The sequence below is a fragment of the Vidua chalybeata genome, chromosome 1 (genome assembly GCF_026979565.1).
Source record: "Vidua chalybeata isolate OUT-0048 chromosome 1, bVidCha1 merged haplotype, whole genome shotgun sequence".
Classification (NCBI taxonomy): domain Eukaryota; kingdom Metazoa; phylum Chordata; class Aves; order Passeriformes; family Viduidae; genus Vidua; species Vidua chalybeata.
In genome coordinates, this window is record NC_071530.1 from 149380363 (window position 1) to 149406859 (window position 26497).

The 26497-nt window shown below is 49.9% G+C and overlaps 1 protein-coding gene across 1 annotated transcript in view; it reads right to left on the bottom strand.

Annotated features, from left to right (window-relative positions):
- Positions 1-24469, bottom strand: part of PTP4A3 (protein tyrosine phosphatase 4A3) — a 42300-nt gene extending 17831 nt beyond the window's left edge. Inside the window, exon 1 of the mRNA XM_053952158.1 lies at positions 24367-24469. The gene's annotated coding sequence lies outside the window, so the exon portion shown is untranslated. The remainder of the gene's footprint in view (positions 1-24366) is intronic.
- Positions 24470-26497: the final 2028 nt, after the last annotated feature.

Below are 26497 nucleotides of genomic sequence, written 5' to 3' on the forward strand. Positions count from 1 at the left end.
CGTCACTGGTGCCTCTTGCACAATCCCCAACCCAGACAGGCTGTGGTGGCTTTGATGGAAGTTGGCTGATGATGAAGGGGGCTCCAGGGGACTCAAATCTACCCAAAACGTGGATTTTGACCTGCAGACAATGTTGAAATAGTGTTCTGTGACATGCTGGGGATGCCACACGGGACAGAACATGCTCTGCCTGTGATGTGTCCCATGGAAAGATCTCTGGTGGCATCAAGCTATGGTCAGGATTGTCCACAGAAGCCAAGCTCTGGAGAAAGGCAGCTCTCCCAACTCAATGGCACCAGGTTTAGATGGTGTTTGTGGGTCTCTGAGCTTCCTCCACCATCCAGGCCCTGTGCTGCCTGGGGTTGTCCTCCCAAACCATCTCGCTCTTACTCTGTATTTTTTGGTTAACACATTTCACCCCATGGAGACAGGGTCACACAAATCATAACAGGCTGCTGGGAGGTGTCAGCACCACCAGCCCTCTCCTGTGTGGGGGACACCAGAGCACTTCTGAAGGCAGCCACCAAGCTCATGGGGACATGCAGGGAAACCCTTTGGGTTGTCTCCTCCTCATCCTCTCCAGCCATGGCTATTGTCACTTTAACAGCAGAAACTGCCCCTTGAAATAGCCCCTCCAGGGATGTCCCTTTTCCAGCAGGATGGGACAGAGCTGCTGCATGTAGGTGAGAAGTGAACCCTCAGGAGTATCAACAACTCAGAGAGGTCCTGGGGGAAACACAACTGAGTGTCAGCCAGGATAATTAAAAGCCATGGAGCAGGTGAAGGGAGATGGGAAAGCAGGCTGCTCCTGGGTAGGATGTGGCGAGGTCTGGCAGTGTTATCAAGATCCCCCAGCACATCACCCTCCTGGCTCCTCCCATTAGGCCCAAGTCCTGCAGAGATGGTTTTCCCTAAAATCTTCTTCCAGCAAACTCCTTAGCTCCAGCAAAAAGTCACAACAAAGCTCCGTGGTTGCCACAGGAGAAGCGCTCTGCAAAAGCAACATGTCGACAAAGCTCTAGGGACAAAGGTGGGTACTTCCAAGCTGCCAGTTTTGGATGCATGGCTACAGCATGGCCTGATCCTGCACTCTCTCCTGTTCCCCTGCACCCTCTCCTACCCTCCTGGGCCCAGACATCCTCAGCAACAGGGACAAAATCCTGTGGTCCTGCCACCCTTGTGCAAAACCCCAAAGCTGTGCCAAGAGTTGTCCCCCACCCGTGGGAGCTCACAGAGCAAATGAAGGTGGTTTTCTTTCAAATAAAAGATCAAAGGGCATGAAATGCTGAAAGTTACAGCTGCTCTTGCTGAAGGGACAGCAATTTCTTCACTCACTCTGCAGAGCCTGCCTGGTGTGTAAAGCATTGTCTCATGAACTCGGCCCAATTTGCACCTTGTCCACATGGAAGATGGAGGACTAAACTGGAAGGAGGAGGAGGGAAGATCAAGCATCACTTTGGAGGAAGGAGATTAAGGCAGTGCAGAGCTAAATTGCTCAGGGTCTGCAAACCAGAATAATATAATTGTAGACAGAACTGTAAAATCATTCAGGTTGGAAAGGATCTCCAAGTTCATCAAGTCCATCCTTCAACCAAGTACCATCTTGCCCACCAAACCACGTTCCTGAGTACTGTATCTACCCATTTTTGAACACTTTAGGGATGTTTTCCACCACTTCCCTGAGTAGTTCATTCCAATGCTAAGTCACTCCTTCAGTGAAGTAACTCTTCCTGATACCCAACCTGAACCTCCCCTGGTGCAACTTGAGGCCTCTTCCCAACTACAAAACTTCTGAAACTCAAGGGCCTTGGAAATGCACCGTGCAGCTGGGCTGGGAACTGGTGGTCAGGGAGACCTCATTGCAGGCTTTCAATGTATTAAAGAGAGGTTGAAAGAAAGAGATTGAAAAAGACTTTTACATGGACCTGTAGTTATAGTACAAAAAGCAACAGCTTTAAATTAAGAGGGCAGGTTCATATTGAACATAAGGAGGACATTTGTTATGATGGGAGTGGTGACACACTGAAACAGGTTGCCCCCAGAAGCTGTGGCTGCCCCATCCTTGGAAGTGTTGAAGGCCAGGCTGGATGAGGCCTTGAGCAACCTGGTTGCAATAGAAGGTGTCCCTGTCCATGGCAGCATGATTGAGATTAGATAATCTTTAAAGGTCCTTTCCATCCCAAACCAATGCGTGATGCTCTGAGTGCCTGATGGCCAGGGTTGGTTGAATGTCACCATGACCCTTCCCCTGGGCTCTCCAACATCAGCTCCCACTCAGCTTCCCATCTGCAACTTCATCAAGTGGGGTTCAAACTGGATTCAAGTTTAACCAAGGTATTAAAAAAACCTTGCTGGAACAGGACACTCTGAGAATTAGGAAAATGGGATGAAAAATCCTTTAGGCTGGACCCTACAATGCTGCAGCTTGGGAATCGGTGGTTTTGGATTGCAAAAATGGGCTCCCCAATTACCATCAAGCCTGTCCCTTTCTGGGCTGCATACCAGAAGCAGGGAGCAGCTGCTGCAGCCCCAGATGAGCAGATTTTAAATCACATCCTCACTTGTCACACAGAGATGCTCTGGCATGCCAAGGCTGCTCCCAGCCACTGTTGGAGGCGAAACCAGCTAAAAAAAGATGGCAAACTATACAGATCCTGGCGCTTCTTGAACTTGAATGAACTGTCTTTCGATACAGAAGATGAACAGTCATCCAATCCTGTTCCTGTCATTCACAGGAAGGATTTCCAACAGTGGCTTTGTAAAAGCCAGCAAACGCCCTGGTATTTCAGGAAGGGAAATTGCAAAGATTTGCATGAGCAAAAAGCTCATGTCAGAGCCACTGTGGGATGATGATACTTGGTGCTCTTCCCATCCTGTCAGGGAAAGCAAGGAAAAGGTCATGAAGCACAGCCAGCTGGCTTTGATGGACTGCGCCCAGGTGATTTTGGAGATCACTGAAGAAGAAGGACCACATCCTCAGGGGAATGGCAGGATGAGGAGGAAATCCATCCTGTCTAGAGAGGAAACACCACCTGAACACCCTAACAAGAGGGAATGGTGCACCCAGGAAAAGCAAATCCAGCAGTGGGATGTTGCAATTTCAAAGCACCTTTCCAGTTTGATACCACTCTTGGGACGACATGGAGGTGAAGTGGTCATCACCAAGTGTTTTTGGGGCTGGAGGAACCTGCAGCCAGCATCACTTCTCCCCAGAATGCCAAAAGGTTGGAAAGAGAGGGTCTGACCGTTCAGGAAGTACCCAGGAAAGCTTACTCACAAGCGTGCTTTGCCTTTTGACTCTCTTTCATCTAGATTTTTGCATAAATCTGGTGCTGCCTTTAGGGAAATGCAAATTCCCTGGAGAAAGGGGAGCGTTTGAAGGTGCTGGCTGCTCTGACGCGCCAGGCAAAGAAGCGACACTTTTATCACCTGAAAATTAAATAAAGGCTGAGATGTGAAGCCTCCCCACCCTGCTAAGCAGGAAAACTTCCTCAGCTCCTACGGCCGGATCCAGCAGGGATGGGACAGGCAGGATGCAGCGTTTCATCCGTGCTCTGCACATCCTCCCCAGCCCCAGGGGTGAGCTTTAATGGCCTGGAGACACGCAAGCTGCTCCAGCTCCACTTGGTTTCCCGGCTCTGCTTGGCTCCCTGGCTCCCGGATGGTTTCTGAGGCATTTTGACACCCCAGCGTGGGTGGCATTTCCTAGCCACCCTTGCTGCGCTGGAGCAGGCTCTAATCAAGCTGAAAGCAAATGAGCTTCCCTGGGTAAAGGAAGCTGCAAGCCCGAATTCATCATTTATGATGAAGCTGACTGATGATAGTAAATGTTTCTGGGGACGCACATGCACATGCTCTGCCTCTCAGCAGGGAAAAATAGAAAGGAGATGAATGAAAAAGCAACACCAGTAACAAGCTGTCTGGGTTAAATACTGGCTTTGAAATCTGTCCAGAATGGTCCCTGTCCCTCTGCTCCCAGGGGCACATAAGGGGGTTTCATCCTGGGAAGGAGGCAGACAGACATTCCCTATTCTGTTGGCCATGGGTGTATCCTGGGAGGGTTTTTCTCCATCTCTTTTTCATGCTGCTTCCTAAAGAGCCAGGCTGCTGCAAACAGAAAACAAAATATTGAGGAATACCTATGGAGGCTTTGCAGAACACCCAGTGCTGACTTAAGGCTCAGTTAATTCCCCCATTGTAAGCTCCTTTGGTACAGAGAAAAGGCAAAATTAGGGCATTCCTATTAATATACCTGGCTCCATGCTGAAATCCACACTACTTCAACTATCCTAGAAGAAAAACCCTACAGACACAGATGTGTACACAGTACTTCGGCAGCCAATGCAAAGGATGTTTTGCTACTTCACAAATAATTTAAATTTGGCATTGCACATGAAAACCAAGAGCAAAACCAGCCTGGTGTGGGCTGGACCACAGTGGGACAGAGGGAGCAGAGACAAGGGACACTGAAGATGTCCCCTCTGGCCACAGGACATGGGGCTCATCTGCTCCACTGAAAAATCAGCAGGTACTGGTTTGGCTCGGCTCTACCAGCACGAGGCCGTCTTGGCAAAGGCATGATTGAGTCGATCTTGCCTTGGGGGAGTTAAAAAAGAAATAAAAAATTTATTTTTATCTGTTCCCAGCCCATCTCTCTACAAACAGGCAGCTGGACTAGCAGGGCACTGTGGGCAGCACTGGGACAGGCAGCCAAGGGCTGCTAAATGAGCACTGTAATTCAATGCTGAAGCATGGGGTGAAACTCTGCCGTGTGTTCCCATAGGGGAATTTCTCTGGCATTTTCTTTTATCAGCTGGTCAATAAAACATCCCCATCCTGTTTCCAGATCTCCCCTAAGTGTCATTCGTCACGCAGATGGAGCACATCCTCTGCTGTCATTAACACGTCCTGGGCTGGCATTTACTAGAAACACAGCAGAGGGACTTCCCTCAAGCTCCACCAGATAGTGGCACCTGGAAGAGTGTGGGGACCTCAGCAAGGGACTTCCCCACAAGGTTTGGAAATTCCAAACAACCTCTCCCATGTGGCTGGACCCACAGCCTCCCTGTGCCTCGCCAGCCGGCAGGACTCTGGTGATATGCATCTGGGTGGGTGCACCCGTGGAGCCATCACCTAACTCAGGCACAGAGGAATTCCTGCCTCAAATCTGCTCCCAGGACACTGGCACAGTGTAGGAATAGGAGGTTTTAGTTAACACTAAGGATCAACTCTGAGCTCACCCCACTTCTCCAGCACAACTGCAGGCAGGAGCATCATTGTGGCATTGCTGCCTCCAAAGCTGGTGACAACACCACCAACTCCTCACCAGGAGCACATCCCAGCCACCCCTCCAGCTTGCAGCCACAGTGCCAAGGATGAGGAAGATTCACAGCATGCAGGACCAGTAGTGCACCTCTCTGATGCCAGGGCATCGATAAAACCCTGATCTTCAACCTGTCCACTTCAATAAAACAAACAAGGGCTCCATGAAATTCTCCCCTAACTTTATCGGATACCAATTTTAGCCCAGCTCCCTGCATGACGCCTCTGCTTCATTTTTATGCCTAGCTTCAGGCAATATTCTGATTTTTGCAATGCCTGAAGACAGTTGTGGGGAATACACAGACATCTTTAGAGCAATGGCAAAAATAAATCAGTGTTTTAAAGGGAAACAAGGGGGGGGTGGGGCAGAAATAGCCTTCTTCTGAAAAAAACAAGACCTACTAAGACTTACTGACAAAAACCACCAACATGTGAGACACTCCTATTCTGATCCCCATCTCTGAGCCATGAAATCACAAAGCTGGACCGTGGGCTGCCCCACTTGTCCACAGTTCACCACCACTCTCTGCTTGTTATCTTGGGGGAATGGAGTAAGGTTACATGGCTGTCCTGTGCAAAAGCTTTTTACACATTTGTTGTCATTCAGATGGGTTTAAAATCTGTTTTTTTCAACTTTCATTTTTGGAAGTGATTTATCATGCCTCTGCATTTTAGCAGAGAGCACTAAATGCATGGAGGACGCTCAGGAGCAGCTCTGGGATATATAGAAGGTATCTCCATGTCACATTAACCCAGCCTTGTACAATATGAGAATTTGATACAAACTTTGTCTCCAAATCACGCCCTTCTCAATGAGTTCATTTTCAGGAAGCTGTCCCATCCACTAACCTCAAAAAATGTCACTGGCTCACATCCATTAAACCAGATAAATGAGAGTTTGTAAGTTCATAATTTGAACTGAAGTCAGAAAGTTTTGTCTTTCGTTTTCTAGAGCTGATTCACAGCCAGCCTGACCTGAAACGTGGGCTTGCTTCAAGTTTTTTGTCACTTCAGGGTTCATTTGCAGTTTAAAGTGACGTTCTCCTCTTCTTTAAGTCTCCCCTGCTCTCATCCCAGCTCAGTGCTGGCACAGCTTCTCTCTGGACTCCCCAAAGCCCGTGTGGACAAACTTTTCAAACTTGATCAAGTGAGATGCCCCTGGATTCGCTTCTTAGTCAGAAATTCAGAGGGACATCAAGCAAGGATTTTGATCCTGGGCTGCCTGAGCAATCATCCCTGATGCTGAGCACAGGCAGAGAGCACCACCTTGGACTTATTTTTACCTTTAGAAAGACAGTTGAGCTTTTCCAAATTGAGCTTTTCCCCTCTCTGCTACACCAATACAAGAATTGTGAGCTTCTTTATTTCACTGAACCCAGCTGTATTTCTGGTCTGCAGAGTCAACAAGAGGAGCAGCCAGCTTTTTGGCTCCCTTGGAAACTCTGCAGTCCAAGAAAATCAGACGAAACATTTGAATGTGCTCAAGCTTGTTCGTCAACAGTCTGATTTCTGAGGGACCTGACCCTGCGTCCAGGCCGGCCGACGCTGCACCGACAGCAATATTTTTGGGTTCTGTGTGGAATACTCCTGCAACAGCCCTGCTGCCAAGTCTTGCAAAAGTTCCCAGGCTGAGGAGCTGGACTTGAGGAGCATCCACTGCAGGGCTCATGTGAGTTGCTGAAACATCTCAGCTCACCGGGGAAGGGTCAGAAGTGGGGAAGGATGTGCATCATGTTGACTACAACTCAAAAAATCAACAAAATACCTACAGAGGACTGTCTGACATCTCACATTGACTGTCACAGGAGGGCTGAGGTTGGAAGGGATCACCTCCAACCTCCCCATGGGGTGAAGCATCGCTATGGGCATCTCACCACTGATGCCTTGGCACCCTCATGGACATCCTGCAGATCAGATGGTCACTGCAGTCACGCATTACCACCATGCCTGGATTGATGGATGAGCTTTCTGGTCCTGGCTACTTGAACTGTGCTGCTCTGAGGAGATGGAGCATCTAAAGCACACTTCTAGAGTTAAAGGATGTAATTTCTTCCCTTTGCCCTGCCCAAGGTCACTGAAGGACATGGACCTGCATGGAGACAGAGATCTCCCTTCCCAAATGCCCTCTCTCAGCTCCAAAGAGCACCAAACTCTTTCACTAGGGTCCTTCAGAGACAGGAAATGCACCCTCAACCCCAAAATGCAGTGATCACTCTGGATCCTCCAAAGAGTCTCATTGACAAGGCCCATCTAGGTGCAGTGACTGGTCATGGCCCAGGATGAGGCATCTGGCTGAGCCTGCAAGGTGGAAAGTTCAAGTGGCTGTTGTTTATTTGGCTTTGCAGAGAGCAGTCGCCCAGGCTGAACGTGGGCCAAGCACCTTCCCATGGCAGGAAACGCTGCTGGAGTCTTTAAATAACCACTAGTGGTCAGGGCTCTGGTTTACAGCTTCTCTGGATGGAAAACCATCCCTCACTCTGTGTCTGCTCCAGCTCCCTCCTGGGTGTAAATGTCAACACTTCTCTCATTACCTCCTAGGTCTTCATGTCCATATCCACCAGCCCCATGTGGAAGCTTGACAGAAGCAGGAAAAGTTCTCCAAGCACAGGCATAAAAACATGAGGGCTTTTCATCCGTTGTGAAAGATGAATTTTATGTCCTTCAGTCAAAGCTTCCCTTTGCTTTCGTGTAAATTTGTAGCTCCCTGGGGCTCTCCTCACCCTCCCCCATCCTGCTTTAAGGTCCACACACATCTCCTCACACTCCAACACTGAACTGTACCACTGTAAGTGCTCCTCACCTCCCTGCAGCTGGACCAGTGTGTTACCAGTTCAGACTATTAAAATCAAGAATAAAATCCTTCCTCCAGGGCAAATAGAAAATGTCAAGATCTCTCCACAAAGGCTTTTCTCAAGTATTTCCCTGGGATACTTGAAATCAGAAATCTTGCCAAGAACCTGGATAGAATGGGTCACCCAGTAAATCCTACTTTACTGATGGAAAGTTCCCAAAAGCTGTTTCACTGGGAAGCCTGGCTACTTGGGGATTTTGGCTTGCCAAGACTCTGGGGAATATAAATGATTTTTTTTTTTTTTTTTACATATAGCTGTTCTAAAATGATGGCTGATGAGAGGAAGCTCTGTAAATAAGCAAAATAACATTTTACAGTTGGAAAACAAGACCTTGTCCTGACCTCCTCTCTTGGGCAGATTCACTGGCGCACAGCAAACCAGTATTTTATTTTAAACTGTGCTTGTAAAAAGTTAAAAAAAGCTGCTTCCTTGACACTTAAGTCAGGTAAGGACACAGCAGGCCAATCTGCCATATAAATAAGCCTGCTCTTGTATACACATGTGTTTTAAAATAAGCTTATGAAATGTAAACACATGGGCTTTAACAAAAAATAATTCAGCCTCACTGAAACCATTTAAGTGGGACTGAGCCAGGCTTCAGAGATCTGCTAACTTTGACCCAAAAACTCCTTAGAGACAAATAAAACACTTTCATTAACATACAAAAAGGAGCAAAATTCAGTATTTTTCTGAAGGATCATCCCTAGAGCTGCATTTCTGTCTTGGTTATAGGAAGAGGAGATTGAGGGGGGAAGAGTTTCTCCCAATCCATGTGAGCACATTCCACACTGCTCACCTTCTTCGTACCACTGAGATGGGCAATTTTTCTGTTTGTCCCTGGCCTGTATACCCCAGGAGAGGAGTCAACCACCTGGGCTTTAAAAATAAAACACAGCCTCAGCTTCAGAGGGGCAGGTGCAAGGGGAAAAACTACTTTTAACCCTCATTCTGCAAGAGGGGAATGCTGGGACCCCTCTGAGTGCTGCTTGTCTGAGTTTAGAAGATTTATTTGGAGTCGATGGAGACGTCTGACTGGTGGTTAATCCTGGTGCTGGGCACTGGGGCTGGGGAAGTGGACATCAAAGCATTCCTGCATCTGCTGGGGAAATGGGAGAGGCGGCAGACAGAGCTCTGCCTCCTCCCTGCGTGGCTGCTGGGGCTACAGGCAGCACAGACCTGAGCTTGGGGCTCTCCAGGACCCAGAAAAGCTGTCCAGATGTCTGAGCATCTAGATGTCTAGCATCCCTGAGGATGGATCTTCCCACTTGATTTGCTGGGTTTCCATCCTGCTGCAAACACAAACATGAGGAGATGCTCCAGCCCTCTGACCATTTTTCTGGTGTCCTCTGGACCCGTTCTGACAGGTCCATGTCTTTCTTGAGCTGAGGACCCCAGACCTGGACACAGTTCTCCAGGTGGGGTCTCACGAGGGCACATTCTATGATTCTCTGAAGATGAGCTCCCAGCAAGCTCACGAGATCAGTGACTGGTGTCCCTAGAACCATCCATCCTGGGATCCATGGTGGAAGCTTTTCCTACCACTGACAGAGGATGGTTCAAACCTCTCATGAGCTGGTTCGGCAGCAACCCAAGAGTTAGCATCTGGCCTGGAGATGAAGAGCACATTAAGGATTTAGCAGGACCTGACAGCTCATAAAGGGCAGCTACGGTAACTTTGTCAAAGGCTGGCATTCAGGACTTCTCCATCCAAGGAGCCAAACAGCCTGAGGCAAGCTGTCTCGAGGGAGTTCTGGGTACACTGCATAAATCTCCAACCTTATTAAAGCTCCAAAGACCACAGAATCCAGCTCCTGACCTTCCCCAGAGCAGAAAACGACAAAACGTTTCCTGTTATTTATAGCAGCTGGAGAGCCTGATGGGAAAACCCCACTTGTGAAACGTGGGCTGCTTGCCACAGCTGCTCTCAGGGAACGGTCAAGCTGCTCTGAACTCCAGCCTGGATGGACCATTTCATCCCTGGGACCACTTCAGCCTGGGCAAGACCACATCCAGAGGCTGCACAAGAGGAAAAGGCAAATGGATCTTGCTCCCATTGGCTCTTCCAGGTCATGTTTGCATGGCCCAGCTTGAATTAGACAAGGCTGAGCATCCCAGAGAGGTGGCTTCATCTGTGGGCTACAGGCACGTGGCCACCTTTGAGGAACACCGTTAACCTATATGAGGCTCTACCTGGATGTGGCTGACCTCACCTAGGAGGCAACTGTCAGCTTTTTAGGGAAACTGAGGAGGTGGGCCCCTTTGCCCACCTCCACTAGGTGCCACCCCCCTTCCTCAAAGCACAGCAGGACAGGCACAGGCAGGTTTATCTGCTGGCAGTTGGATTTCCACCACTCTGGCACGCAGGGAAGGTGCTTTCCAGCACGTTCAGTCACACAGGTACAGGAAACTTTGCAGCCCAAGGCAAGCTCTTCCTGCACTGGGATGGGCTTTGCTGCTGGGAGCCTCCCAGCACCGGCCCTGCCAGAGAGGAGCATTTGCTGTCATGCTGTCGAGGAGGATTCCCAAAGCTTCTGTCTTGGGCCGGCGCCAGCGCGGGTGTTCTGCTCGCTCCCAGGCCGAGGGAAGCAAGCTGTTCCTCATGCAGGGCCGTGAGATGTGAAGGAACTCGCCAGCCATGAGACTAGCAGTCGTCCTGGAGCTGCCATGACGGTGGCTGAAAGGCTATGATGGCACCCAGGGACATGCACTAACCACTGCCCTGCCACAGTCAGAAATAAGCCACCAGGCTGAGGGTAAGGTGACAGTGAGTGTCATCGGTGTCAACGCAGCAGTGAACAGCTGCTGGGATTTAGGAGCACACTGGGAACAGCACAGGTCACACTCTGGAACTTCACCTACATCATGAAGCTTCTGCTCCTGTTCAGGCAATGATGCTTTGTATAGGATTCAGCTTGAGAACAGAAATCTGAATTTAGGGTCCCAGGGGCCTCATTAGAGTCATCACAAAAATCACAGAATGGTTTGTGTTGGAAAGGAACTTCAAATGTTGTCTCGCCCACTGTTGTCTAGCAGTACTTACTCCTGCAATGAGCAAGGAGACCTTCCAGTACATCAGGAGACCATTTCAGTCACCTGGTCCCAGGCTTCTTGACAGGCTCCTCCTGTCCTTCTCTGCTACGGCTCTGCTGTTGGTGAATCTGTGTGGCCCCATGGCCAGTGTGGGAGACTGAGACCCTGACACATCTTATCCTCAACAACAAAACCCCAAACCAGAGCCATGGCCAAGGCCTAGGCACATCTCCACAGAGCCCAGACAGATCTTCTCCCAGGGAGATCTCGGCCCTTGTGATGGACAAGTTCCTTCTAAACATCCCCAGGCAGTTTGCCTGCAAGTCCAATTAATAACTGTATTTTGTCAACAAAGTCAGGTCAGCAGCAATTCATAGACTTCACGCTGGTTAACCTTTTCCCACCAAACAAGCCCAGGGATATTTTGACTCTCTGCCCTAGAGAAGTTTATTTGTGTAGGATCCATCCAGTTACCAGCTTCCGGCAATGAAAAGACACACAAGGAGCGTAACTGCTTTCTAATAGTTGGGGAAAGACTTGACGGCTGTGGCCAGGGCTCCCTGGCACTGGCACTAGAAAAGCAGAGCACTTGCCAAAGCCACCTGAGAGAGTCCAGGAGGCTTGTAATTAGCCTGGGAGAGAAATCAGAATGAGCGCAACAGCCTGACCATCCCCCAAGTACAACAGTATCTTCTGCAGAAGATACACCTGGAGGTGTTTTACTTGCTGGAGGCAAAATGCGTGGACTGGCATTGTGGAATATTGAAAGAAGACTCAACAGAGAAGAAACATCAGAGAAAGCCATCCCCGCTTTCAGCCTTGTCCATGTGCCATCACCCAGGAGGAGATGACTCAACACCAAACCAGTTCAAGATTCCCCAGTGCTTTTCACTGCCCAGGACCACATCTCATCATGTGATGCTCACAGGATTTTGAAGCAAAAGCAGATGAGTGGGATCAAGGAAAAGGGTTACCTTAGCCTTGGACTAGTGAGGATTTTATGCCTCTTAGAAGAAGGACAAAGGAGAAAGATTTCTCACCTTCCTCATGAGATGTCTGGGATGCATCTCTCAGCCCAGGATCCCAAGCTGCTGCAGCTCACAGGTTATTTCAGCTCCAGGTAGCCCAGAAACCTTTACTGTGATTCAAAAGAATGGGCCAAAAGGGATTCAACTTGAGACACCCTCACTGCTTGGACTCTCCTGGCAAATGATTAACAGATGCTGCACTGGCTGCCGAGCTCTTCACCCAGACAGAACAGCATCTGGCAGGCCCATTACTGCCTTGTGTGGCGGGTGTGCCCTACAGAGTCTGGAGATTTATTGCCCAGATATAAAGTGACTGAGCTGTGTCCCAGGAGCACTTTGAAGGAAAAGCAGAATTTCTTCATAAAAGAGCCTGCTTATCACAATTTCAATTATTTGCACATGAAGGGGAGGCCAGGAGGGCAAAGACACCCCAGGGTGATATGGGGAGGTGACACAGTGCTGGCTCCAGTGGGTGCTGCCAACTGGAGGAGTGTGTCTGGTTCAGTAAAGGAATGGCCATCCCAGAAAGGGGTAGGGAAAGCTGTGCCTTTTAACAGCAGTTGGGATATTTTCTTCAGCACATTCCTCTCCCTCCAGTAATCTTGTGGGAGCTTGGAAAGACGGGTTGTGAAATGCAATTTCTCCCTGCTGGCAGCTCTGTGGAGATGCCAGGAGCCAGAGCAGCCTTGCATGGAGGCAGGACCAGTGTCCATCACACTGCAAACATGAGACACCAATAATTAAACTGGGAGGTGAGGAGAAAGCCTTTCCCACCATATACCTCCTCTCTGGCCTGACCTGCCCCTGCATCAGGATGGACTAAAGAGTGTCTCAGACTGGGTCAAAGGATACAGGGCGTGCTCATCATGATGCAATATTTACCTCTTGAGATCTGGGTGAGGTCACACATTTGCATCACTTTGGGCTGTCTTTGCTTATGGATAGAGAGTAAATCCCAGTTTGGAGCAGTAACTGGGAGAAGAGCACAGTGTGGGATGCACTGGCTCCTGGGTGGCTCCTCCAGGCCACATGGGTCCTTATGTGGGCCTGAAATCTCAGTCCATCCCATGGATGGGCAGAACATGGGGCTGTATCTGGCAGCAGTTTGAGAGGACGCTGGTCACAGCCACATACTGGGCTGAGCTGTGCATGCTGTGATGTGTCTGTGTGACGTGCCTTCACCCACCTCTGCTTTCAATTAAAGCCACTAATGATTTTAGCAAGAAAAGACTGAACCAAGTGCATCCCTGGCAAGCTCGCTAACGCTGGCCAGATGTGCTGCTCCTGGCAGGTGCCACAGTGGTTGCAAGTGTGCAGGTGGCTTTGGAGGGGGAAAGTAAGAAAAAAAAAAAGTAAAAAGAAAAAAAAAAAGTTATGGGTCATTGCCATCAAATCAAATCTTCCAGACTCAGAAAAACTGAATGCAGCCGGTCCTGGATGCTTTGCGGTCTGGGCTTGGGTGAGGCCCCAGGGCTGTAATGGTTTTATTTAGGGCATGCAATAACCTTTGGCTCCTATTGTACTTGGGTTTGCCAGAAAGGCAGTTGGTCTGGCTGGATTAAAGCTGGCGGTAATTACATGCCAATGAATCCTCTGTAGCGAGGAAGGGTGAAACCTAAAAATAAAACCACGTGTGCATCCCCCTGTTCGCAACTTCATGTGGGGACACCCCTTAACCTCCCACGAGCAGAAATCCAGCTCATACTCAGCACTAACGCTTTGGAAAGTTATGGACAATGCAGTCCAAAAAGGAGGAGAGATGTGGGAATGCTCCTGGTGTCAAAATGCATTTTGTAAGTGACCAGACTCATCCCCTGAAGGACATCCTCTGCCTCGCCCTGCCACCAACCCACCCAGCAGCCTTCCAGCCTTCCCTGCTTCCCCCAGTGAACACACCAAATACAAACCAGATGCTCCAAAATGCCTGCTTGAAGACATTCCCTTTCATCTGATAATTGCTGCTTCCAAGGAAAAAGATCTTAAGTGATCCTCAAACCCTCCTGAATGACCCAGACACCTATTTTTGTCCCTTTTGGGCTTCTGAGTTATCTTTGGCTTTGGCATCTGAGCCACCCTGCTGCTCCTCATCCCCTCTTCCCAGCAGCTGATGGCCAGTCCCAGCCTCCTTGGCAGCATCTGCACCCTTAGGACTGGCTTATTGCAACCCACTTTCCATCAGCCACGTGCAATCCAATCCCACTGCATGGGGTGCCACGACGCCACTGAGATGGGCACTGCTGCTCCCCCAGCATCAGATGGGCATGGGTGCAGGAAAGTCAGGCCGTGGGGTGAAAAAATGAGGCGCAGAAGGCAAAATTAAAATGCTATTTGCAGTAATGGCACTGATAACAGCTCCATCTAAAACTGCAGCAGGAGGAAATCCATGCGCCCCCCCAAATCTGACCTCCAGAAGCCTAAACTTAAATGAGGTAGATCTGCATGGATGATTTTCTCTTGTCCTCTTCAGTCACTGTATTTCTAGCTTTGACAAATAAACAGCCAGTCCTCAAATCTCAGGCTCTTTATTGCTTGTGGTTCCTTCCCCTTTGTTTCTAAGAAATTAATAACAGGAGGAGAAGGTTGCAAAACACACGCTGACCTCTCCTTTAAATACAGTGAGAAATCAAATAAATAGGCAGAGAGGAACAAGGAAGATCCACTGCAGGCAGAAAATGCCCAGCTGTACCCACTCTGAGTGCTGGAGGCTGTGGATGCTGATTTAGGCAGTGAGAAAACGCAAGGCACAAAGCAAACCAAGCGATGAGCCCAGGATGTGATGCACTCCTGTGCTGGAGCTGCAGCTGTGAAGGAGCCCACGGGCTGCTCAGAAAAGATTCAGGAGGGGAAGTTAATGCCCAACATGGTGTGCTAAACAACCATGGCCTGGAGGAGAGGAGCTGGGGGTCAAATATCACTTAATGTGGAAAGATGCGATGGGGTCTGCTGGTTTCCTCCTGGTATCTGCTGTTGATGCTCAGTGCCCCATCAGCATCGCTCTCCCTGACAGTGGAGATGAGCGTTAGTGGGAATTGTGTTACACCAGCCCAACAGCTTCACTGGAAACGGGAGATGAGAATAATCCTGCTAATAACCGCAGAGACCAGCTCCTCCTCGATGATGCCAATTTATGCGTGGTTTAACGAGGGCACAGAATGATGGAAGGACACTGCAGGGGAATGAGAAATCCTGCCTCAAATGGACACACGCTGGTGCAGTTTAGATTGGACAGAAGGAAAAAAGAAAAAAAAGATTCTTAACTAAAGGGAAACTTGGAGGAAATAAGGAGTTGGTGACTGATGGCACCTGGAGCATACTTCCTTCCAAAGGTACCAGTCAAGTTCTACCTGCCAAGGTGAAGGCAGAGGTCTAAATTGGGATGGGTAAGCCAGCTTCTCAGCACCACCAGGAATAAGCACAGAGATCCCAAAGAAAGCACATAAAAAGCAAAGAAAACCCACGGAAAAAATGCAGCAGTGAAAAGTATGGTGAAAAATTATCATCCTGGGGGGAAAGCAAACACCTTGCAGCTCTTCCCATACCATCCTGGATAGTTCTACACCTCCAAAAGGGGACCATTGGTAAGGAGCCACGTGTGTATTTTGACCTGATGAACTTTCACATTTTAAATCCGCTTCAGCCTTTGAGCAAAGCACCTGGCAAAGCTGCGCATGTGAAATGTCTGCTCCACAACACCAGGGCTGAGATTAGCAAGGGCAGAAACACGACCCCTGGCACTACCAGAAAGGAGAGGGAAAGGTGCTACTGAAGGCTGCACCAGGAAAAAAAAAAAAGCTAATCTTTGGCCAAAAGAAGATGCATTTGCATTGCAAAAGAGAAGTGTGCTAATGAAATTAGATAATGGTTTCAAATCAGAGAGCCTTTGTCAGCAGAGAGGATGGTTGGGGTTGTCCTTCTGCAGTCTGGGACCATCCCCAGTGAGGATGTCAAGAGGCAGCATGATGGATTTTGAGCCTTTTCAGTGGGTGAGCTGCAAATCAAGTTACTGGGGCTGTCTCCACTGCAGGAATGAGGAAGCCTAGATGCCCTTACACCCCTTCCAGCCATGCTCCACCAGGAGCTCTGGGGTTATTTAGGTTGGCAGACCCACAGCACTTGGTAGAGCCTGCCAGAGGATAAATACCAGAGCAGGGAAAGGAGCCATCCAAGCTAAAAGCCAGTGTGGGTACAAGAAGCACAAGGCCAAATGGGTACGAGTCATCCACAAATAAATTTAAGCTGGAAATGAGAGCAGTTTGTATCTGTGCGAGCAGCAAGGCTCTGGCAACAGCTTTCCCAGAGGACTTGCCAGGGTCAAACAGCTCATTAGTTTTAAGAAGGAAGCTGGCAGGGGGTTTGTGTCATGGCTGCTTGTAACAGCAGGGGGGGACCAGCCAAAAATTGGTGGTGGCCCTGGGGCTGCCTTCAGCAGGACATGGGTCTGCAGCCACATCCCACATCCCACCTACGCTGGCGGGATACGGAGGGATGCAACCGCATCCGTGTGCTCTTGGAGAGAACGGGAAGCTGCACGGGGAGGAAAATAAAAATGCACAGCTTTGTTTTTCCAGCTGACAGGAGCTTAAACACCGGCTGGGAATTGGGCTCAGGGCCCTGTGTGAAATTCAGCTTGGCTCATCTTGAGACAGCAGCTTTACTCCCCGAGCACCCTACGAGCATTTCGGTAATAGCAGGGGGAATCAGACCTACTTGTCAAGCGTGTTGCTATTTGTGCAAATGCTCTGTACCAGAGGGAAGCTTGAAGAACAAGTCCCCTTTTTATAGTGCGTTGGATGCTGGCAGTGAGCCTGCAAATTAGAAGGAATTCAGAGAGGAGTAACAACAACAACAACAAAAAAGCCTAAGGGGCTGGAGGGATTAGTTTGGGAGGAGGAAAAAAAAAAAAAAAAAAAGAGCTAAGTGTGTGGTCCAGTGGATGCGACTTTGGGTTGGGTACAACCCAGTGCTGTCCCATCCACAGCAAATCTCCCTGTGCCACGTGCAGGTTTCCCTACCTGTCCTTAAGAGGCAAGATGTGTTTTCTGCCACCTCAGGAGACAGCTCTGTCATGTCCACACAGAAAAAAAAATATTTTAAAATTACATATATGATAGAAAGTTCAGTAAGAAGCTGCCAGAGTAAAGGTCAGCCCATGCACAAAATCTATTTCAGCTGAGAACAACTCAGGCATGGCAATGAAGGGCGTGTATGGAAGAACCCCCCACTGCAATGGTTTTTTTAGGGTGGTTTTACCCCAGATTAGCTCAGCTTATCCCCAAACCTGCTGAACTGCTCAGAGAAGCACAACATCCCCAACTGGACGTAGTCTTGCTATCAGCATCCTTAGTTTTTGGGGCACTGAGAAGGGCAGGAGTGACCTGGATCATGGGTTTAATCATCAGACTTCAGCCTGGCTGCACTTGCACTGGTGCCAGGGCCCTGGAGAGGGGGACTTGGGCAAGAGCCCAGAACTGTCTCTGCAGGGAAAAGCTTGGCTGTCCCCAGCTTGGGGTACTCAGCCTCACAGGGACATTCCTGTGACCAAAAAATTGCACCAGTCAGGATGCAGCAACACATCACCCTAGGGAGCACCAGCACAGGGACATCCAGAGCCTTTCAGGGATGAGACCAACTTTCCAGTTTGTTGACCAAACTTCCCCCTTTTAGTGCCTGTCACACAAGCACAGATGAAGCTGTAATTTGCAATGACGGGATGTAGGAGAGGAGGGGACACAAAGGATGAGACAAGCCTTCCCTTAAATGCCCCCTAACGCCACCTTAAAAAATAATGAACCGGGGGCAGTGGAGGTTACTGGTTTGGTATGAGAATTTTCATGAGCATGAGAAAAAGAAAGACCACATTGCTCCAAAGTATTTTTTTTTTAAGCAAGCTTTTGGGGCTCTGGAAGAGCAAAGCTTGCTGCAAAGTTTGTTTTCTGTTGTGCCCACGTTACCAAGCAGAGCTGGCCGTGGAATGTGCAGCCAGGGGCACCCAGCCGTGCTGCACCCCTGGGTAAGGCTGGTGGCCAGGTAGGATGGCACAGTGAGGGTCTCTGAGCCTTGGGCATTGCCTCCAGCCCAGGACATTGCCCAGCCACCCATGTTCCCAGTTTAGCACAACCTTGCTTCCAGCAGTGCCCCATTTCCAAGAGTTGTGTTGCACATGCAGCTAATAAACAAACATCATATAGACATCAAAAAAGTGTTTTTTAGATGTTGGGATAATTAGGGCAATTGCCCTGGCGCCTTTCCCTGGCATGCCAGGGTGCAGCGCGGTAGTCGGCAGCTCCCAAACCCTTCTCCGGAAAAGTTCAAACCCTCAAATACTTGGAATTGCTCTTTGAGGGAATTTATTTTAAAGCCGCTTTAACGGCAGCTGGGAATTACCAGGGAGGCACTTTGCTCTGCTATTTCCCAGCTGCTGACCCCGTTCGCATGAAGGGGGCCCCGGGCAGCCGCCCAGCTGGGACGCTTGGGGACATGTGCCGAGCCAGCACTGCCTGGAGTTGCACCCAAAATTCCCCTTGTCCCAGCTCGCAGCAAAAGCACAGAGAGGGGCTGTTGTGCATGGCAGGAGTGAGAAAAATTAACTCCCACATGCAGCAGTGAGGGTGATGTGAGGGTTATCTTTTAAGACCCTGCTCCCATGAGGGTTTAAAATTGCACCCAACCATGTTGCTTCCTCCCCAGAGCAAAAGCAGAAGGCTGTGAGCCTCCCAAACACTAAACCAACATCCCAATGTATTGGTGGCATGTTGTTTTTTAAGCAGCATTTTAGTCTTAAAAAGAAAAGGGTTACTGAGCAAAATCAGTGACAGCAAGTCAGCAGCTAAATGTCATCAGGATTGTGAGCGACAGGTCCTGATGGAAGGTTGGAAAATGCCACCACCAGAACTGTGGTTGTTCTTCCTGCAAACCTTCCATGTCCCTATTTGCCTGAGAGGGTTACAGAGCCCTTCTCCCCTGCACACCTACATAGGGACACCACAGCCACCCCGCCTGTCTCAAGCCCCGGCGATGAGCTGGGAGCCTTGGAATAGGTGCAGGTGGCTGGGTTGAGGTCTAGTGGCAGACAGAAGCAACTCCAAGCCCAACAGCTGCCAGATGTGAACCCACCTGCAGCCACCAAGTCACTGAAGTGAAGGGGCCCCCAAAGCCACAGGCAAGGGTTGGCCTGATAGGCATCAGCCCCCTGCGTGGCTTTCTTCTCCCTGCTGTCACGCTTGAAAACATTTGTGGAAAAACACAGCAGAACAAAGAGGGTTTGAGTGTCAAGTTGGAGAAGGAGCTGGGGGAAGAAAACAACTTTGCAAGGAAGGAGGAGCTGAAGGACACAAGTGTTCCCATTTTGGTTCACAACTCCCTAGGGTGCTGCTTGGAGCGTTTATTGACCAACTCGCCTGCCCTCAATGAGCTGGCCTCGCAAACTGTGGCAGGAGGGAGGCTATTCCTGGTCAAGGCATGTACAACAGCAACACTTTCTTAACTCTATAATCAACCGGTGACACACGAAACACACAGTCAAGGACTTTCCTGGAGAGGGCTCTGACTCTGCAGTTACTGCACCTGCAGCATCACCACAAAAAGTCATCAGGTGCTCTCATGAAATGCTTCAGTGGCCCCCAAAAAAGAGGTAAAAAAGAACTAAGTCCAGCCAGGCAGACACAATCTGCTTAAAAAAATCAAGGTGCATCCTTGACTCCAGCAATGCAGCAGATAGAGAGGACTGAGTTGCCTCTCTCAGTATTAGAAGGAAAATAACCATTGTCATAATAAAAAAAAAAAAAAAAAAAAAAAAGAGATGCGGCCAGGTCAGGTTCATTAAGGGTGAAAGGCAATGCTTTGACTCCAAACCCAGCTGTTCTCCCCAGCATTGATACAATCTTCCTAGCACAAGTCTGCGCAGGAACTCGCCATCCCCCCCTGTTCCTTGCAACACGATAGCACAGCACATCGCCCCCAGCTCCCAAGTTAAACGTCTTATTAACTGCAGTGACGTAAAAGAGGAAATCTCCGAGAACTATCACAGAGATGAGAGGGAACACATTTACCATCAATAGGCAATGATACCGCTGCAGAGAGATCTGCACATAAAACAGCACCCAGCCCCTCCTTCCCCTCCCTCCATGTCATGGGAAACTAAACCTAACAACCAAACAGCCTCAATACGAGACACTCGCTGTAAAAATATTTTTTAAGATTGAAAAACAACAAAAAAAAAACTTGCCTTCCAGGAAACCATTTGGATACAAACCCTGTGCAGCTGCAGCCACCCTCGGTGTCGTATTCATCCCTTCTGCTTCGGCTTAGAAAACAGGCAGGGTGGGGAAGGGGAAAGGAAATAAAAAAAAACAGGGAAAAGAAGAAGCGATATTGCAGCTGGTGAGCTGCGAGAAGCTGTTGGCAAAGTGGTCCAGCAATCATCTGAAATTCAGACGTCACGTGTGGGCTCTGTCTGCAGCTCCCGCGCAGCCCAGGCTCAGCACTTCGCCCAAGTGCACACACAGCAATTCCCCGTGCCGAGCTCTCCCGCCCCACTCCCACATGCTTCCCAGCCCGTGCCCCATCCCAACCATACCCAGCAGGTTTTGGCACTGCAAGGTGACCCAGCTGCTCTGGCCACAAAGGTGGATTTCTGCCATGCAAGCGCAGGGCACACTGAAAAGCATCACTAAGCTGCAAAACCACCCTCCCTTGCAGCCTCTCCACCTAAATCCCAGCCCTGCAGGCAGTGCTGTCTTCACTACCAGGATGTGCCAGTGGCCATCACCCCACTACAGCATCTGGGGCTGGTGGGGGGGTGTCCCACTGGCCTGGAGGAGTGCCCAGAACATGCTGTACCTGTTCCCGAGGCCAGCCTGTCCCTGGGCAACCCTGGGCATGTCCAAAAGCAGCCCTTGAGCTCCCTGAGCTGCTGTGCTTGCATCAGAGACCAGTGGGTGAGCCCAGACACCTCTGGGGTGAGGTGGCAACCAGCTTCTTTCTTTCTTTTCCTTCCCTTTAATTTTCATCTGGGACATTTGCTTTAGGGCCAAGGGATGCTTCAGGCTCCATCCTGTACTGCCCCAGCTGTGCAGCAGCTCCTGGGAACTCACCAGGACCAAGCAATTACCAAAGGTCCCTCTGCAAAAGACCACGATGTTGATGCAGAGATCCGGCCCCAACGTCCCATCCCCAAAAATCTTCAGGACAAATAAAACAATTTTTTTTTTTTCTCTGCTTGCACCCATTCTTCACACAAATTAGCAAGAGGAATCAAGAGACTGAATGTTCCACACCGCCTCGGCTTCATGGCCCGGCTGGAGATGCATCGCATGGCACTAAAGTCAGGCAGATACAGTGGGACTATAAAAAGAGCATGGTTGCTTTTTTTTTTCTTTTAAAGCCGGATTGCCTTTCACGGTGACTATATTTATAGGTAGAGCTGTTGAAATTTTAAGGGCTCCTTGCCACAGGAATCTGGTCGTGTCTCGTGTTCGCAAAGTGGCGTAACTTGGCAAAAATGAACATTTAATAGGCCAATCGGTGCTGCTTCTCTTCCTTAATTTTGTGTTAAATCAGAAAGGGAAAAGGACAAGATGTAAAATTAGCCACACACGCTGCTGCCATGTGCCACAGTCTGTATTTTCCAGATTAGGAGCGTAACGAACACGAGACTTCACACCCTCCCCTAGACCGGCACTTTCCTTTTCTGTCAATGACCAAAAAAACCCAGCTTTCGCGGGTGTTTATTTTTGCTTTTGGTTTGGTTATCCGTGGCACACACAAAGCCTCCTCTGCACTTCATTTTATGGTTGAAAAGCTCTGTCAGGGTTCAGCTGCAGAGTGGTCAAACTCGCTCTCCCCGTCCAAAGCTGCCCGGGAACACCACCCGCCAACACGCCACAGCACACGATGCCCAGAAACCACGCAGTCTCAGCCCAAAAGTTGGCAGTTTTCTTACACAACAGCATGCTACGCTACTAAACCCCTTTTTTATTTTAATTTATGCTATAAAAGCGTGTTACACCCTGTCCAAAGACGCTACCACCCCACTGAGCATGTCTGGATGCTAAACTTTGATTCCCTATGACAATATGTGTCTATTTAAGACAAAACCCAAACCATAATTAAAGTTATTGATAGGAGACGATGTTTACCGTTTGCTATTTTAACATCAAGTGCTGTTGGATTTCAAGCCACTGATTTCCATGGCTTGTTGGGGATGATGAAGCTGGAAACACACCCTAATGTTGGGGTTTTTGATGTCTCTCTGGGCACTTCTGCTGTCAAATCAAAGAAATTCACTTAACAGGCAAATCCCAGTGGATGCTTCTCACCCAGGATCGCCTTGACTGGAAGCTGAGTGATTTTTGAGCTATCAAGGCACACATAAAAATAAAATAGCTGTAACAAAAGCTTTTTGCTTCTGCAAGCAGCCATCTCCTGAAGCAGAGCCAACAGGATGATGGCTCATGGCATACACCTTGGACACAAGTTAACCAAAGTAAAAGTTTTAATATTCCCAAGAGGAACAAATTTCAGGTTGGAGCACTTACAAAAGACTAAAAGTCATTTCACTTGCCCAACTGGCAAATTTAGTGGCAGCTGAGATCCCCAGAAAGTGGCTGTGTCAGGGACCATGGTGCATCAGCCCCTGCCAGCCAACATCTGGGCAGTTAACTCTGAAGCCAAGTGACAATGCACTGTTAAGTCCCTGGATGTGTATAAATGTTAGTGCAGAACACTGGTGATCCCACAAGGCCCTCAGCTTTAAAACCACCTGCAGCATTTTTAACGTATGCTATCAGCAATGATGTGATAAAAAAAAAAAAAAAAATCAGTGATCCTGGTAACAGTGGAATTTTAAATCCAGCTCACAACCTGGTAGGGAGATTCATGACATTTTGTACATAAACAACCCCATTTATCGCCCTTACCCTTTTTCCACTGCTGCCAATAAATATACAACTTCATTAAGGCTCAGTTTTCTTGCTGATCCTCCTTTGGCCAGAAGGATGCACATAAACCCAACCCAGCAGCACCAGACACTCGGTTGCCCTGCTTACATTTCAGTTCATTTGAGCAGAAAGATGAAACTGTAACCAAATGAACTGGAGAAATTGGCAGCAGCACAAACTTGACAGATTCCAGCTAATTGCTTGGATTAGTAATTCCAGTCGCATGCAAAAATCCACTTTACCTACGGCAGAGAACAGCATGGCATGGGGTGTCCTCCTGCTATGTGACCTGCCTGCCCAAGGAATGGGAAGTACTGGCATTCCCAAGCCCCCATGGCATAGCAAGGCCAGGAATGGCTTGTTAGCCTAAAGAGACATGCTCAAATACGGAATCACTGAATCATCCAGGTTGGAAAAGACCTCCAAGATCACCAACTGCAACCATCAGTGCACCACCACCATTTTCACCACTGAACCAGGTCACCAAGCCACATGTTTTCTGAACACCTCCGGGGATGGTGATTCCACCACTTCCCTCGGCAGCCTGCTCTAAACACGACCCAGGAGAGGCCATCCCTGCCGCAGCTACCGCTGCAGAGCAGCCCCACTCGTTTGACGAAGATCCTTAGGGATGGCGAGACCGGACAGCCTGGAACACGGCGCTTCCCCCCTTGGGCCCCTTGTGGCACCGATCGCTGCGTCCGGCCCCGGACGGGGGTGGAGAGGCCCCGCGGAGCCCTGACGGTGCCCACGCTGCATCCCACCCACGGAGCGCGGCGGGATGGGCTCCGCCGGGATGCTCCGTGTCCGCACACGGGGTGGGGGACTGCGGCACCGCGCGTGGGCTCCCAGCGGGGCTGCGGCGCGGAGGAAGCAGCGTGCGTGACCCCCGCACACCGGGGCTGCAGCTCCCTTCCCTTAATTTTGGGTGCAAACTGAAGGCGCTGTAGCCCCGCTGGGGGCCGGGGGGGCAGGCACGCTGCTGCCCCCCCCACCAGAGCCCCAGGATGGCTGCAGCGGAGCCATCACCCCGCTCCGGGGGTGCATGGCACGGCGCAGCCTCCTCCGCACGCCGCGTTGGCCCCGCAGCCGGCGGCGCACGGACCCCTCCCGCCCGCATTGTTGAGCGGGCGGACCCACGTGCGGCCACCGCCGCCGCTTCCCCTCGCCCGCCCGCCTTCGCGCCCGCGCACTGACCTGCCCGCCGGCTCCGCTCGGCTCCTCTGGGCTGCGCTCGCCCCGCGCCCGGCTCCGCTCGCCGCCCGGCCGGCCCCGCTCGCCGCCCCCCGCCCGCACATGCAGCCGCCGCCGCCGCCGCCCCGAGCGCACCCGCGCACCCGGCCCCGCCCCCGCGCGCGCCGCCGCCGCGTCACGTGGCGCCCGCAGGAACCAATGGGGAGGGACCAGACGGCGGAGGGGGCGTGGTCTATTGTGGCTATGGGCGGGGCTGGAGAGGGGGCGGGGCTTGTGGAGTGGGCGGGGTCAAGGGGTGAGAGGGGCGTGAGGGAAGGGGGAAAAGGAAAGAAATGGAAGAAGAGGCGCTGGAGCAGCTCTGCTGTGGAAACAGGCTGCGAGAGCTGGGGTTGTTCAGCCTGGAGAAGAGAAGGCTCCAGAGGGAACTTGGAGCCCCTTACGTTGCCTAAAGGGTCTCCAAGAGAGCTGGAGAGGAACTTTGGACAAAGGGCTGGAGTGACAGGAGAAGCAAGAATTGCTTTAAGCTGCAGAGGGCAGGTTTAGATGGGATATTAGGAAAAAAACTCTTCCCTGTGAGAGTGGTGAGGCTCTAGCACAGGTTGCCCAAAGAAGCTGTGGTTGCCTCACCCGTGGAAGTGTCCAAGCCCAGGCTGGATGGGGCTTGGAACAACCTGGGACAGTGGAAGTTGTCCCTGTCCATGGGAGGGTGTTGGAACTGGATGACCTTTGAGGTTGCTTCCAACCCAAAATATTCTGTGATTCTATGATTCTAATAAGAAGAAAATGAAGATGATGAGGAGGAAGAGGAGGGGGAAGAAGAGGAAGAAGAAAGAAAATGGTGATGACAAGGAGGAAGAGGAGGAAGAAGAAGAGGAAGGAAGAAGATAAATATAAAAAAAAAGTTGTGAGAAAGAGGAAAAGGAGAAAGAATAAGAGGAGAAAGAAGAGGAAGAAGGAGGAGGGAGAAGAAAGAGGAAGAAGGAGAAAACAAAGATGACAAAGAGGAAGCTGAGGAAGACAAAGATGAGTCCAGGGGCAGAGTCAAGGGGAGACAGCACAGGCCTGGGCTTAGTGCAGCAGTGTCCCCTGTCCTCTGGGGTGAGATGCCCTTAGTCCCCCTGACCGATGAAGGGTGGAGGCTGCCCATTCCTGAGGCTATACAGGATATATTTAACATCTCCCGTGAGTGGTTCTGAGGCACAGGGGTCACCCAGTGTGTCACGGACTCAAGCTGGCACAATTCAGGAGTTGTTGTCACTTTACAGCCACGGCCCTCACCTCAGGTTGTCAACCTTTGTATCTACAACCCATGTCTAGATCTGTGGTGTAAAGAACCACCATAAATTCAAAGGAACAGGAGCAGAGCACCTGACGCCAGGACAAGTTTTCATTTATTTCTGACTTGTTGAGGACTCCCTTCTCTCTGCAGAAGTCACTGCAGAGGCAGCCAAGGGCTTCAAAAAATGAAAAGAATAATAGGGGGCTTGGGGTCACAGGCAGAGAGGGATGTGACACAAATACATAGAGAAGAATATCAGGAGATCCTCAGATGTTACTGCATTTTAAGGATTTTTTTACCTCTTCCCTGAAAGGCACTAAGTTGGTGTCCTCTAAACCAGAATGGTTTGAGAGTGCTTTATGTTTCTGAGAACATTGTTCAAGGTATGCAGTCCTCCTCTCTGGTTAAGGAATGACCTGGAAGCACAGATCATAGAATATCCTCAGTTGGAAGTGACCCACAAGGATCATCGAGTTCAGTTCCTGGCCCTGCAGAGGATAACCCCAAAAATCACACCTGAGAGGGTTGTCCAAATGCTTCTTGAACTGTCAGGCTTGGTGTTGTGACCATTTCCTTGGGGATCTCATTCCAATGCTCAGCCATACTCTGGGTGAAGAACCTTTCCCTAATATCCAACCTAAACCTCCCCTGACCCAGCTTCAAGCTGTTACACAACACAGCCTTGACATCCCAACCTGTTAGGACCTACAGCAAGTCCTCCAGCAGGACTTGGGAAGGGCTGATTTGGCATATGACTGTTTGAAAAGAGTAAAGGAAATAAGTGAAATTTACCAAAATTTCTTAACGCTTATGAATCTTATGTAACTACAGTGTTATATGTGTAAATGTATAAAA